General features: G+C 54.8%; 1 non-coding gene across 1 annotated transcript; it reads right to left on the reverse strand.

Moving 5' to 3' along the window:
- Nucleotides 1-5,783: 5,783 nt before the first annotated feature.
- Trnat-agu lies at nucleotides 5,784-5,855 on the reverse strand. Its single transcript has one exon. It is a non-coding gene; the product is annotated as a tRNA-Thr (tRNA).
- Between the last annotated feature and the right edge of the window lie 8,004 nt (nucleotides 5,856-13,859).

The raw sequence follows: 13,859 nt of genomic DNA on the forward strand, positions 1-13,859 counted from the left end.
CAGTACTAAAAAGGCGACGCTACTTCTTGCTGTGTCCCATCGCAAGTTACATTCAAGCCCTTATGACGCTGATCAAACAAGAGGTTGCAAATAAGCTTCAATCGCTTACTGCCATCTCAGTCGGTTGCAGAAGGTACCTCACCCTATGTCATACAATGGCGAGTTGCCGCTATTAGCAAGGCAGCGGCGGCGGCGCCGACGACGACAACCGCGAGGGTCTCTACCAGAGGTAGAAAATACATCACAAGAACAAAGTATTTCACGTCGGCATTCTCCGGAGACTGCCAAAAGCAGCAGTTTTTTTTTTTTTTCTTTATTGAATTTCAATTCGCCCCGAAGGGGGCGGGCTGGCAGCAGCTTAGTATGCCGCTCTTCAGCCGACAGATTTTGTGACAAAGATCAAGAGAACAAGTAATAAAAAACAGGCAATAAAATCGGAGACTTAGAGAGTAACAAGGCGAAAAGAAATCGTGGAACTTAAAACAACAACACAGGGATGATGACGCTAATAAAGATACATACGAAGCAGACAGGGAAAACAATAGACAATTAAAAAAAACACCGCGACAGTCTGGATTCTGTTCGCAAAGGACATAAAATTCACACCTAGCGACAGCATGGTTTCTGTTCGCAACACGAGAAAGACAAACAACACTGAATAGTCACTGGAACACTGCACCAAAAAGTTGGCAAATGTGACACCACAGTCGAGAGCAGGTGGGGGGAAACTGGACAGAAGATGGGAAAACAAAAAAGGGAGGGAAAGGAGAGTAAAAGCGAAGGGGGGGAACCGGGAAAGGAGCTGAAGGAGGATGACGAACCATAAGAGGGGTGGTTGGCAGACGCAACAGTGAGTGGGGTAGGCAGAGGAGGGGAATACAAAAGGACTGGGGGGGAGAAGGGAGGTAGGGAGAGGGTTAGTGGGGAGAAAACAGGACGGAAGGGGGGGGGGGGGAAGATGGGGCCCAGGGAAAGGACAGAGGAAAGGAGGGGGATTGAGGATCAGAGTTGATAGGAAGGATAAATGGAGGGAGAGAGGGCATCATCCGAGAGGGGGAGTTGATGGAAGCCACCTTGGGAAAGGAGATGGAGGGTGTAGAGGTGGAGGGTAGGGGGGACACAACGGTGAAGACGTGGCAGGGGGCGGGGATGGGAGAGGTGAGGAGCAACCAGGGGGTGAGGGGGTTCAAGACGGCGGGAGGTGTAGAGGATGCGGATATGTTCGAGGAATAGGAGCAGATGGGGGAAAGGAATGAGATCATAGAGGATCCGCGTGGGGGATGGGAGGCGGATGCGGAAGGCGAGGCGGAGTGCATGACGCTCAAAGATCTGGAGGGACTGATAGAATTTGGGGGGGGGGGGGCAGATATCCAGGCAGGACTGGCATAACAGAGGATGGGACGGATGAAGGATTTGTAGGTGTGGAGGATGGTAGAGGGGTGCAACCCCCATGTCTGGCCAGAGAGGAGTTTGAGGAGTCGGAGGCGGTTGTGGGCTATGGATTGGATGGAGCGGAGATGAGGTATCCAGGTGAGGTGACGGTCAATGGTGAGGCCAAGGTAGGTGAGGGTGGGGGTGAGGCGGACAGGATGTGCGTAGACAGTAAGGGAGAAATCCAGGAGCCGGAAAGAGCGAGTGGTACGACCTACGATGATTGCCTGGGTCTTGGAAGGATTGAGTTTCAGGAGCCATTGGTTACACCATGCAGCAATAAGGTCAAGGTGATTCTGGAGAAGGCGTTGGGACCGTTGGAGGGTAGGAGCAAGGGCGAGGAATGCGGTGTCATCAGCATATTGCAAGAGGTGTACTGGAGGGGGGGGGTTGGGGCATATCTGCCGTGTACAGGAGGGAGAGGAGAGGGGAGAGGACAGAGCCCTGGGGCACACCGGCAGAGGGGTAGAAGGTGTGGGAATTGGCATGATGGATGGTATCATAGGAGGGGCGGTGGGAGAGGAAGGAGGCCACCAGACGGATGTAGTTGATAGGAAGGGCGTAGGTTTGGAGTTTAAACAGGAGACCGGGATGCCAGACACAGTCGTAGTTCTTTTCGAGGTCAAGTGAGACAAAAATGGCGGAGCGACGGGAGTTAAGCTAGAGGGAGAGGAGATGAGTGTGGCGGAGGAGTTGGTCATCAGCAGAGAAGGAAGGTCGAAAGCCACATTGGGTGTTTGGGAGGAGGTGGTTTTGGTGGAGATGGAGGTGGATGCGCCGGGAAAGGATGGATTCCAAGAGCTTGCTGAACACCGATGTGAGACAGATAGGACGATAGGAAGAGGCATCAGATGGAGGCTTATTGGGTTTGGAGAACATCAGGATACGGGAGGTTTTCCACAGGTCGGGATAGAAGCCTGTGGCAAGGATGATATTGTAGAGGGTGGCAAGGAGGGAAAGGAAGGAGGGAGGGCAGTGTTTGAGGTGGCGGTAGGTAATGCAGTCGTGGCCAGGAGCAGTGTTGCGTTTATTGCGGAGTGTGAGGCTGATGTCCTGTGTAGTGATGGGAGTGTTAAGTGCAGAAGGTGGGGTGTGGAAGCTAGGAGCAAGGGGAGGAACAGAGGTATTCGTACGGTCCATGACATCAGGGAAGAGGGAATAATCAAAGTGGGGATCATCTGGGATGGAAAAGACATCAGAGAGGTGGGAGGCAAAGTGGTTGGCCTTACTGAGGTTGTCAGGAAAGGGACGGTCATTAAGGAGGAGAGGGTACTGGGGGGTGGGGTGGTTCCCAGTAAGGCGGTGGAAAGCAGACCAATACTTGGAAGAGTTGATGGGGAACGTGGTGTTGAGTTGTGTACATGTCTGGCGCCAGGCTCGGCGTTTCTTCGCAACAAGCAGGTTGCGGATGTGTCGCTGTAATTGCCGGTGGCGGGTAAGTGTATCCCGGTCACGAGTGTGGAGAAAAGAGCGGTAGAGGCGGCGGGACTCTCGATGGAGAAGGACGGCCTGTGGAGGCAGGGCGGGACGGTGAGGGTTGATGGCTTTGGTGGGGATATGGGTGGCGACGGCGTCAGACAATGTCTGGTGCAGGAAGGCAGCAGCGCGAGCGATGTCATCAGGAGACTGGAGGGTAAGGTCGTGGCCGTCAACCTGGGTGTGAATGGAATCCCGGTAGGCATCCCAGTTGGCACGGGAGTAATCATGGACATGTTTAGGAGGGAAGTCAGGGCCAGGAGCGTGGCGGGGATGGCGACCGTTGGAGAGAGTGAGGAGGACAGGAGCATGGTCACTGCCGATGAGGTCAAGGACATCCGCGGTGATGCGCCCAAGGAGGTTTGGAGAGGCAAGGACCACATCAGGAGTGGTGTCGGATTCGGGCCGGGTGTGCTGAGGCAGGGGAACCAAGTCTCCCTGGAGAGTGATGAGAAACTGATGCCACTGCCGGAGGTCGGCAGGATCACGGCTGTGGATATTGAGGTCGGCGGCAATCACGTAGGTGGAGAAGGTGCGGTCAATGTGGGCCAGGAAATCTTACGGGATAGGGGTGCGAGGGCGGACATAAATGGTGGCACAGGTGATGGCAAGGGTGGGGAAGAAGAGGCTGAGGGTGAGATGCTCGGCAGGATTGTTAAGGAGAGGTCGGGGCCGGACAGGGAGGTGCTTCAGGTGGCCTATAGCAACTCCGCCACGCGCGAGAGGGTACGGGTTATCAGTGCGGTGTAGAGTGTAAGGAGCTGTGGAGTTGGAGATACAGGGTTGAAGGAAGGTTTCATTGAGGACGAAGGCATCCACTCGGCGCTGACGTAGGGTGTGGAGGACGAGGAGTTTGTGGGTGGGCAGGGAGCGAATGTTGTGGTACAGGATATGTTACGGTTGTTGTACCATGGGAGTGGAGAGTTAGACAAGGGTGGTGAGGGGGGTGAAGGTGAAGTGGGCCTGGTTGTGGGAGTATGTGGCATAGGTGGTAAGATGGAAGATGGAATGGGCAGTGAGGGCGATTTGGGAAATAGTGTGTGAGCATTGGAAGGGGTGGATGTTTTGGAGCACAATGGTGGTGAAACGGTTGATGTCCTCAGCAGTAGGGGGAGGGCGGAGCGAGTTGTTGGGGTGGATGGGGTCATCAGCAGGACAGATAGGCATGGTGAGCTCAGGGGTTACTGGTGGAGGTTTCGCTTTACACTTCGAGGAGTAGGTAGGATGTGGTTGGTTGCAAGTGTTGCAGGAGGGGGGAGAGATGAGGTTGCGGCAATGCTTGAGGAAGTGGGAAGCTTTGCAGTGGGGACAAGCAGGGGGGTTCCTGCAGGCAGAGGTAATGTGGTCGTTGTAGGTGAGACAGCGTTGGCAGCGGTAGGATTGGACGGGGGAACGGGAGGGGTCCACCTTATGGCGCTGATTGTAGATGAGGGCTCCCTCGGTGAGGAGGCGGTCAATGGAGGAGGAGGATTCGGTGAATATCCGCATGAGAAAAGTCGGCCCGGCATCATTGAAGATGCGACGGGCCGAGCGGATTTCAATGTCGGGCCGGGAGTTGAGTTCCGCCAACACCTCAGCCTCCGTGATCACAGGGCTATGCTTCGTGATCACAGCGGTGAAGGTTGGCGGACGCTGGGGAGGTTGAGGCTGATGGGGAGAGGACGGGGTGTGGTGGGGGGTGAGGGTTGCACGTTGGCCAAATTGGATACGGGGGATGCGGGAGAGGAGATCGGTGTGGAGGGAAGCACTGGGGGATTTGATGAGGACCGAGTCCTTGTGAGGAATCAGTTGGGAGATGGGACCATTGGAGCAGTATTTCCAGGATGGCGAGGGTGAGGGAGCGGGCATCAAGGAATTGAGGGTCAGGATTGGAGAGGACAAAGGTGTGGGTGGCAGCCGGGGCAGGGGCGGGGGTCGGAGCCGCGTCCATGGGGGTGGGTGGGTCACGGGGTTTGGGGTTTTTTTTGGAGGAGACTGCGGGGGAAGGGTCAATATTCGGGCGCTTTGAAGGTTTCGTGGGCACGACCGGGTGGAGAGGGGACAGGGGTACGGTTGCAGGGGGAGATGGCGGGGGGCAGGACCACCCTGAGCAGCGGATGATGCAGACAGAGGGGGCGTGGGTGTCACTGAGACTGTGGAACGTCGAGCAGAGATCCGTGCTGGCTTGGAGCCTGTCGGAGGCGGTGCGGGGAGCGGCGGAAAGTCAGTAGCTTTCGATAGGGCGACAGTGACAGGGGAGGAGGAGTTGGGGGTGGTTACAGCCGAAAGTGGTGCAGGGGTGGGGTGGACAGGGAGAGAAGGAAGGACGGGAAGTGGGGTGGAGGAGGAGCTCCATGTGATGGTAGTTGGAGCAGCGGAAGGAGAGGTGAAAATGATAGTGGTGGTGGTGGTGGTGGTGGTGGGTTGGGACATGTCGGCGGCGCGCGAGAAGGGCGGCGGCGGCGACCAGACGGCGACGGCGGCGACCGGCAGGCGGCGGCGGCGAGCACCGGCAGGCGGCGACAAGCCCCGGCAGGCGGCGACGGCGGCGGCGGCGAGGATCGGAAGGCGGCGACCACCGGCAGGCGGCGGCGAGGAGGGCCGGACGGCGAGCAGTATGGACGGCACGCAGACGACACGGCAAGGACACGGCGGGAACCTTCCACGTCGAAGTTGCACCCTGAGAGTAGCCCAGGCAGTGAAACGCCTCGATGAAGAAGAAAGGGAATCGAACCCTCGAATGAAGCAGCAGTTTCTGATGCCTACTTTAATAGCACCATTCCCACTATTCATTTGCGAGAGCATTTCTTAAATACCGCACCCATTCATAATTTTTTTTATCCTTGACCGCTTTTTTCGAAAGTGCTACGGTAGAAGGAGCTGTTACAAATTTCATTTGCCTCCTGTGAGGATCGAACTCACGACCTCTGGTTTACTAGACCAGCGCTCTGCCACTGAGCTAAGGAGGCGCCGCCTAGCGCACTTTTCGGGTACTTTATTCTTATGGACTAGTGAATCGGAGCCCTTCAGCTGGAAACGCACCGCATTAGCGACCATTATTTGTATTTAGTTAGCACAGCTGCTGCTTTCCTACACATCTCACACGATATCGATGTACGCCTAAAATTCCAAAACAACACATTTATTTCATTTCAGAGTTACTTTCAGCTTCAAAAACCATTCCTCTGATATTCATACGAAGCTAGGCATCGTCGTAACCCGTTACGTTCATTACGTAAGGCTCACGAGAAGGGCGCAGGTTGCATCCGCGTAGACACAAAAATTTGCGCCGCCCCGCGTGGGGCTCGAACCCACGATCCTGAGATTAAGAGTCTCATGCTCTACCGACCTTTTTTTTTTTTTTGTAACAACAAAATTATGATGCCCCTCCTGGGCCAAAATCATATGGTTCCCTTCTGGAAACGCATGTCCGATGGGGACAGTAGGGAGATAGACTTTCCGACCTTCCTGACGCTAGGCCGTCTTCTCGATGCAAATTGATAACTGGTGATTTTTTTTTTTTCTGCATGGATTCGTTGTGTATCGTTACACAATTGTTACATGTGTAGATACCACCATCTCCATACAGCGATATAGAGACTAACTGCTCATGCCTATCGTCAACGATTCACCAGAAAGTCTTCAAACACCTTCATAAGAAAATTGGCATAATGTTTGCGGTATGTCTGTGTTCGCTTCAGTATCGAGTGTTGGTTCTCCAAGAATGATCTGTACTCGCCTACGTCATGCTCCGACGTGCTGAATAGGTAGTACACAGTTACCCCCATTAACCAATGTACTGCGTGTCTCTTCGTTCGCGGGTACGGGTTATCATCAGGGCAGAGTAGGGACATCATTGAAATGGCGTGCGGCGCCGTGCGTTGGATGAAGGCCAATAGGCGACAAAGCAGTTGCCACACGTCCTTTGCAGCCCCGCAAACTAGCCGGTGGAGGTCCGTATCTGGCAGTTGGCACGTCGGGAACAGCGGCGATGCCGCGAGATGAATCTGGTTCAGACGTGACTGCGTTGGGTATTTACGATTCACGTAATAGTACCATGTGGCCCGCGCCGCCGTCGGTAAGTTAGGGGGGTGGATATTGCACCAGACCGCAGTCCGGTCGTACCGAGGATATTTGCTTTCGACCACATTCCGTCGCTGTCGCAACATGAGGGTGCCGTACACACTGCGGACTGCGGGCAGGTCGTTAATGCGCAGCATCTTCCGCAGGTAACTGTAGTCCAGCAGAAAAGCACGGCAGTGGCACAGGGCTGTTGGGATGTGGTGAATATCGATCGGCGGGTCCAGGTTGGGGGGCACAATTTCCGTCAGGAGGAAGGAGATCAGACGGTTATGGTCGCGTTTCCAATGCCATAGCGTCAGTCGCACGAACGACGCCAAGGCCTTGACGTAGACATTGATGAGTCCGAGGCCGCCAGCTGTCAGCGGGAGAGTGAGCGTCGCGTTACTTACTTTAAAGAGATGTCCGTGGTTCACGTAATGGCCGAAGACTGCCTGGAGCCTGTCCGCTGTCGCCCGCGGCATGGGAAATATTCGCGCTATATATATAATCTGCGACACCAGGTAGGCGTTAACGAATTCGACCTTCTGCAGCGCATCGAGGGACCGCAAGGTGTGCAGTCGGATACTGGCGCGGATATTGTGCTAGAGGCGTTTGTAGTTGAGAGCGATCGTGCGGCGCATATGCTTAGTGTACGTTACTCCCAAACATTTCATCTCTGTAAGCACCTTAATGCGGCTTTCTGGTTGCGCGGGTAACCCGCGTCCAATGTACATAATTCCCGATTTCCGCCTGTTGAGCTGTGCACCAGCCGCTTTGCCGTATTTCTCAATCAGAGCTATTGCCATGTCAACCTCTGCGTTTGAACGTACTAAAATGACGACATCATCCGCGTAAGCCCGGTACACAAATTTATCATCTCGCACAGTGACGCCCCGTAGCGTTGTGTGGAGTTGAACCAACAGCGGCTCAATCGCGAGGGCAAACAAGCTCATGGAGAGGGGACACCCCTGTCTGACAGAGCAGTGTATCTGTACGGGTCCTGCTAAAAGTCCGTTTACTAAGATCATTGACTCTGATCCATGAAGAAGCCGCAAGACAGACGCAAGCAGCCGTTATGGAACACTCATCGCATGCATTGTTTCGCGGAGAAAGTCATGGCCGACTGCATCAAAGGCTTTTTCTAAGTCGACAGCAAGCATGGCACCTTGCATTCGACACGCATCTGCGATGGATATCAGATCAAGGTAGTCACATAACGCCATATGAATAGCGCAATTGTCACCGATTCCAGTCTGGTCTTTTCCCGTTAACTGTGTAAGGGCCGGTCGGAAGCGAAGGGCCAGGAGTCGTGCAAAGATTTTGTAATCACTGTTAAGCAGTGTTATCGGCCGGAATTGATGCGCAGAGTATTCGGAAGATGTCTTTGGGACTGGAATGATTAGTCCCTGCGTAAATTCGCGAGGGACTGCCACATCAGGATTGAGTAGCTCCTGGCACAACTGTTTCAACATCGGCGTTAGGATACTTTGAAATTCTCTGTAGAATTCTATAGGCAGGCCATCGGGCCCAGTGGATTTATTCTTGCGACCCTTTGCCAAGGCCGTCGCCACTTCCTCTTCCGTCACATCTTCCTGCAGTGCATCAACAGTGGCGCGATCGAGTCGGCGCGGCAGGGCCGTGAGTATGTCATGAAGTGCCTCTCGATCTGGTGTCTTCTGCGAGTACAGACTGGCTTAGTACTCCACGAACCCTTTTTTGATCTCGGCCTGTGTGGTTAACCGCCGGCCGTCCACCGTCCGAAGTGCCGTGATGAGTTTCCGTGTATACTGCCGCTTTTCCCCTACCACGTGGTGCAATGAGGGTCGTTCGTGCGCGACCTCATATCCCAGTCGTGCTCGAATGACGGTGCCATCCATCTTGTGGCGCATGAGATGCAACAGTTTGGCGTTGACGCGGTTGATTTCTACAAGACTAACCGGTCGTTGTGCGGGACGGTTGTACATGTCACGGAGAACACTAAAGTAAAATTCCACCGTGTCATTGTACCATTGCATCCTCTCGCGGGAGTAGTTCATTAGTGTCCTCCTCAAGGCCGGTTTGGCGCAATGTAGCCACCAGAGGAGCACCGACTGATAGGCGTGTGTGCGACGTAAGCATTTCGTCCAGGTGTCGGTGACTTGTACACGGCAATCACGATCCTGCAGAACAGCGACATTCAGTTTCCACAATCCTCTGCCGCGATAGGTTGCCTGGCGCGCCATGGTGATGGTGCAGATATATGCCAAATGATCTGAAAAGATCGTCGGCCAGAGTTCCGACTGCCGAAGACTGAGACGAAGCCCGCGGGACGTATATATGCGGTCCAGGCGGCTCGCTGACGTAGCCGTGAAGTACGTGAACCCCGGCGAGTCTCCATGAAGGCAGGTCCATGTGTCCAGCAAGGCCATGTCACGTATAATGGCAGAGAGCTCCGGGCATGTGTTGTAGTTCGGCGTCTGGTCGCGGGGTGACAGGATGCAGTTGAAGTCACCTTCGAAAACGACGTGATCGTACCTGTCCGCGAACAGGGGCATTATGTCAGTCCTATAGAATTCCGAGCGGGCGCCTCTATTGCTTGAGCCAGATAGAGCGTAGACATTAATAATGCGGACGCCAGCGAGCGTAAGCGCTGTACCTCTCGCCGAAGGTAGAAAAGCGACGTCCGTAACTTCGAGACCCTCTATGGTTAAGATGGCAGTGCCCAATTCGTGTGCGGTACCAGGATGGACGTGAGCGGTATATGTGCGCAAGGACTGGAGATCCGACTCCCTGACCTCTTGTAACAGAGCGATATCGACTTCCGCCGCTCGTAACATGTCACTAAGAAGCTGCAGTTTACGAGCACTGCTGATTTTATTAATGTTTATTGTCGCTATGCGATACGCCTGTTGAGGGTTCATTGGACACCGCGACACCTCCTGCTTTTAGGGTCCCTGTCCTTTCTCCGAGCCGTCGAAAGGCTCACTTGATCCTGGTCGTGATGCGTTACCCATGGTACCATGGGTGTCGTCCACGGCCAGTGGTTTGTCCGTCGATCCGGAATCCTGAGCGTCAAACTCAACATCATCAGCCCAATTGACTTCATTATGCACAGGGGCGGGGCGGTGCAAGTTGGAAGGTTTCGATCCGCCTCACCACATGGTTCAAGGGGTCGCGTCGTACTCATATCCATGGGGGTCGCACTGCAGGCGACAACGCCACAGTGACCAGGGGGGCTGGCCTCTCGCTGCGTAGGGGCCTGGCCTGTTACAGAACTCGTCGCCGGAGTACCGCGCTGCGTTTGTGCAATCCGTGTGGCTTTTTCACGATATGGGCGAGCTGCTTCGCCGGCATCTGGGGTCGCGATACGTTGTTTCTTGCGCTTCTTTTGTTGGTGACGAGAACTATGGGCTTCCTCCGCGTCTGAAGGTTGAGACTGTCCCGCACTAGGTGTTTCGGAGTCCGCTCCCGCGTCGGGCGTCACGTCAGAGACCACGTCCATCACTTCCGTCCGCGGAGGTTCCACATGCGCGGAGACATCCGGACTGGGGTCGTCTGAAGCTGGCCGCACAGACTGGTCGACCACCGGGGCATCCTGCAGCATGGCCGGCTCCTGTGATGCAGCGGGAGGAACGGTAACAGCGGGGAATGGCACCGCAGCTCCTCGCGCAGCCGCGACATACGTAAGTGGCATAGCTTGGCACCGCTGCGGATCGAGGTTCTCGCCCACAGGCAATTGTGCAATTCGCCGTTGTAGACACTCCGATCGTACGTGACCTTCTTTTCCACAACCAGAGCATGTACGAGGTTGTCCATCATACATGACGATCGCTCTGCAGCCACAAATGTATACGTAGGAGGGGATATCATTCTGAAGGTCGATTCTCACTTGACGGACACCATTAAGAACAGGGTACGTCTCAAAGCTCAACCACTTCTCCTCTGTATGGGCGAGGACCGTCCCATAGTGTTGCAGGGCCGAAGTTACTTGGTGGGCAGTCACCTCAAATGGTAATTCAAAGACACGTACCGTTCTGATTCCAATGCCCGCTGGTTCCACAAGGACTGTCCCTACATTGCCATCGGAGTGAAGGAACTTATAAGAGCCTCCCGAAATCCGAATCAGTCGGGCACAGCAATCGTCATTGATAAGTTTCACATAGACAACACTTGCCACTATCGAAAGATGGATACCAAATAGTTAGTTTCGATCTAATTTCACTACCTCTCTCAAAAAACGTTCAACTTCAAGCGCTTTTGGTCGGGCATAGCGGTTCTCGAACGTTAACTTTACTGTCGACTTTCGTAAAGAATGAGCCATGTCAACGTTGTCGGTGTACGATGAACGCTGCGCCGCTAGCACAACACTCGCCTCCTCCGCTAAGCTGTTGGACGCGGCGAGGACGTAAACAGCACGTCCGCGCCGCACGGCTTCTCAAGCCCGACTGTCCATTAGGCCACACGGTCACTGGCGCAATATGCTTCCCCACACACACCTCAATTTCGCCATTTGTACGCTTGCCGGAATGAATTTCCCATCTTTGACGCAATTCTCCATCTCCAATTTCAGTACTAAAAAGGCGACGCTACTACTTGCAGTGTCCCATCGCAAGTTACATTCAAGACCTTATGACGCTGATCAAACAAAATGTTGCAAATCAGCTTCAATCGCTTACTGCCATCTCAGTCGGTTGCAGAAGGTACCTCACCCTATGTCATACAATGGCGAGTTGCCGCTATTACCAAAGCGGCGGTGGCGCCAACGACGACAACCGCGAGGGTCTCTACCAGGGGTAGAAAATACATCACAAGAACAAAGTATTTCACGTCGGCATTCTCCGGAGACTGCCAAAAGCAGCAGTATTTTTTTTTTCTTTATTGTTATTTTAAAACCTGTACAACAGGCAGGCTGTCAGCAGCACACTACGCTGCTCTTCAGCCATAGAAGACACAAGCAGCAAAAACAGTGAGTAGACACATAAGTCACAGAGCGGAGGGCAATAAAACAGGAGACACATAGAGACAATCATGGAGCCGTTCACACTCGTCGATAATCCACACTGCTAGCTGATGAGACGACGCACAACCACTGAAGATGATGATGGCACTGGTGAACGATGGAGGGGACGGTGAACACTAAACACTAAACACTAAACACACAAAACACCGATGGCGGCGACCTCCGGCGCGCGAATGTCCATGTAACGTGTGCGAGTCCGGGGACCTGCCAAGAGTGGTAGAAGGGGGAGGTGGGGGAGAGGGGAGAAAAAGAACGCCAATGACTGAGGAGTCGGGGGCAGGAGGAGAGGAAACGGGGGAGGGGAGGCCCAGGGGAGGAGGGGGGGAGAAAAGGAGGAGGGAGGGAAAAGGGGGAGGAGGGAGGGAGGGTGCCCGGAGGACTAAGTACAGGAGGAGGGCGGGAGGATCAAAGTTGGTAGGAGGGGTAGATGGAAGGGAGGAGGGCATCATCAGGGAGGGGGAGCTGGCGGAAGCCACCTTGGGAGAGGGTAAGGAGGGTGGAGAGATGGAGACCGGGTGGGACGTGCGAATACAGGCGCGGCAGCGGGCGGGGGAGGGAGAGGATCGGCGAGATGAGCGGGTGAGGAGTATCGAGTTTGCGGGAGGTGTACAGGATCCGTATCTTTTCAAGGAAAAGGAGGAGGTGGGGGAAGGGGATGAGATCGTAGAGGATCCGTGTGGGGGAGGGGAGACGGATGCGATAGGCGAGGCGGAGAGCATGGCGTTCAAGGATTTGGAGGGATTTATAAAAGGTAGGGGGAGCGGAGATCCATGCTGGATGGGCATAACAAAGGATAGGGCGGATGAGGGATTTATAGGTGTGGAGGATGGTGTAGGGGTCCAGACCCCACGTACGGCCGGAAAGGAGCTTGAGGAGACGGAGGCGGGAACGTGCCTTGGCTTGGATTGTCTGGAGATGGGGAGTCCAGGAGAGGCGACGGTCGAGGGTGACGCCAAGGTACTTAAGGGTGGGAGTGAGGGCGATGGGACGGCCATAGACGGTGAGATAGAAATCAAGGAGGCGGAAGGAAGGGGTGGTTTTGCCTACAACGATCGCCTGGGTTTTGGAAGGATTGACCTTGAGCAACCACTGGTTGCACCAAGCGGTCAACCAGTCAAGATGGGATTGGAGAAGGCGTTGGCAGCGCTGTAGGGTGGGGGCAAGGGCAAGGAAGGCGGTGTCATCGGCAAACTGGAGAAGGTGGACGGGGGGTGACGGCGGCGGCATGTCCGCCGTGTACAACAGGTACAGAACGGGGGAGAGGACGGAGCCTTGGGGCACACCGGCGGAGGGAAAAAAGGTGTAGGAATCGGTGCTATGGATGGTGACATAGGAAGGACGGCGGGAGAGAAAGGAGCCGATCAGACGGACGTAGTTAATGGGAAGGGCGAAGGTCTGGAGCTTGAAGAGGAGACCGGAATGCCATACGTGGTCATATGCACGTTCGAGGTCCAGGGAGAGGAAGATTGCGGAGCGACGGGAATTAAGCTGTTCGGAAAGGAGATGAGTGAGGTGAAGGAGAAGGTCGTCGGAAGAGAAGGATGGCCGAAAGCCATACTGGGTGACTTGAAGGAGGCGGTGCTGGCGGAGATGCTGGTGGATGCGATGGGTGAGGATAGATTCCAGGACCTTGCTGAAGACCGAGGTAAGGCTGATGGGACGGTAGGAGGAGACGGCGGACGGCGGTTTGCCAGGTTTAAGGAACATGAGGATACGGGAGGTTTTCCACAGGTCGGGGTAGTAACCGGTGGACAGGACTACATTGTAGAGCCAGGCCAATGTGGAGAGGAAAGAGACAGGAGCTTCACGAAGGTGACGGTAGGTGACACGATCGTGACCAGGAGCGGTGTTGCGTTTGGTGCGGAGTGTAACAATGAGATCCTGTGTAGTGATAGGGGCATTGAGTTCCGTG

Source organism: Schistocerca americana, chromosome 7 (assembly GCF_021461395.2).
Source record: "Schistocerca americana isolate TAMUIC-IGC-003095 chromosome 7, iqSchAmer2.1, whole genome shotgun sequence".
Lineage (NCBI taxonomy): Eukaryota > Metazoa > Arthropoda > Insecta > Orthoptera > Acrididae > Schistocerca > Schistocerca americana.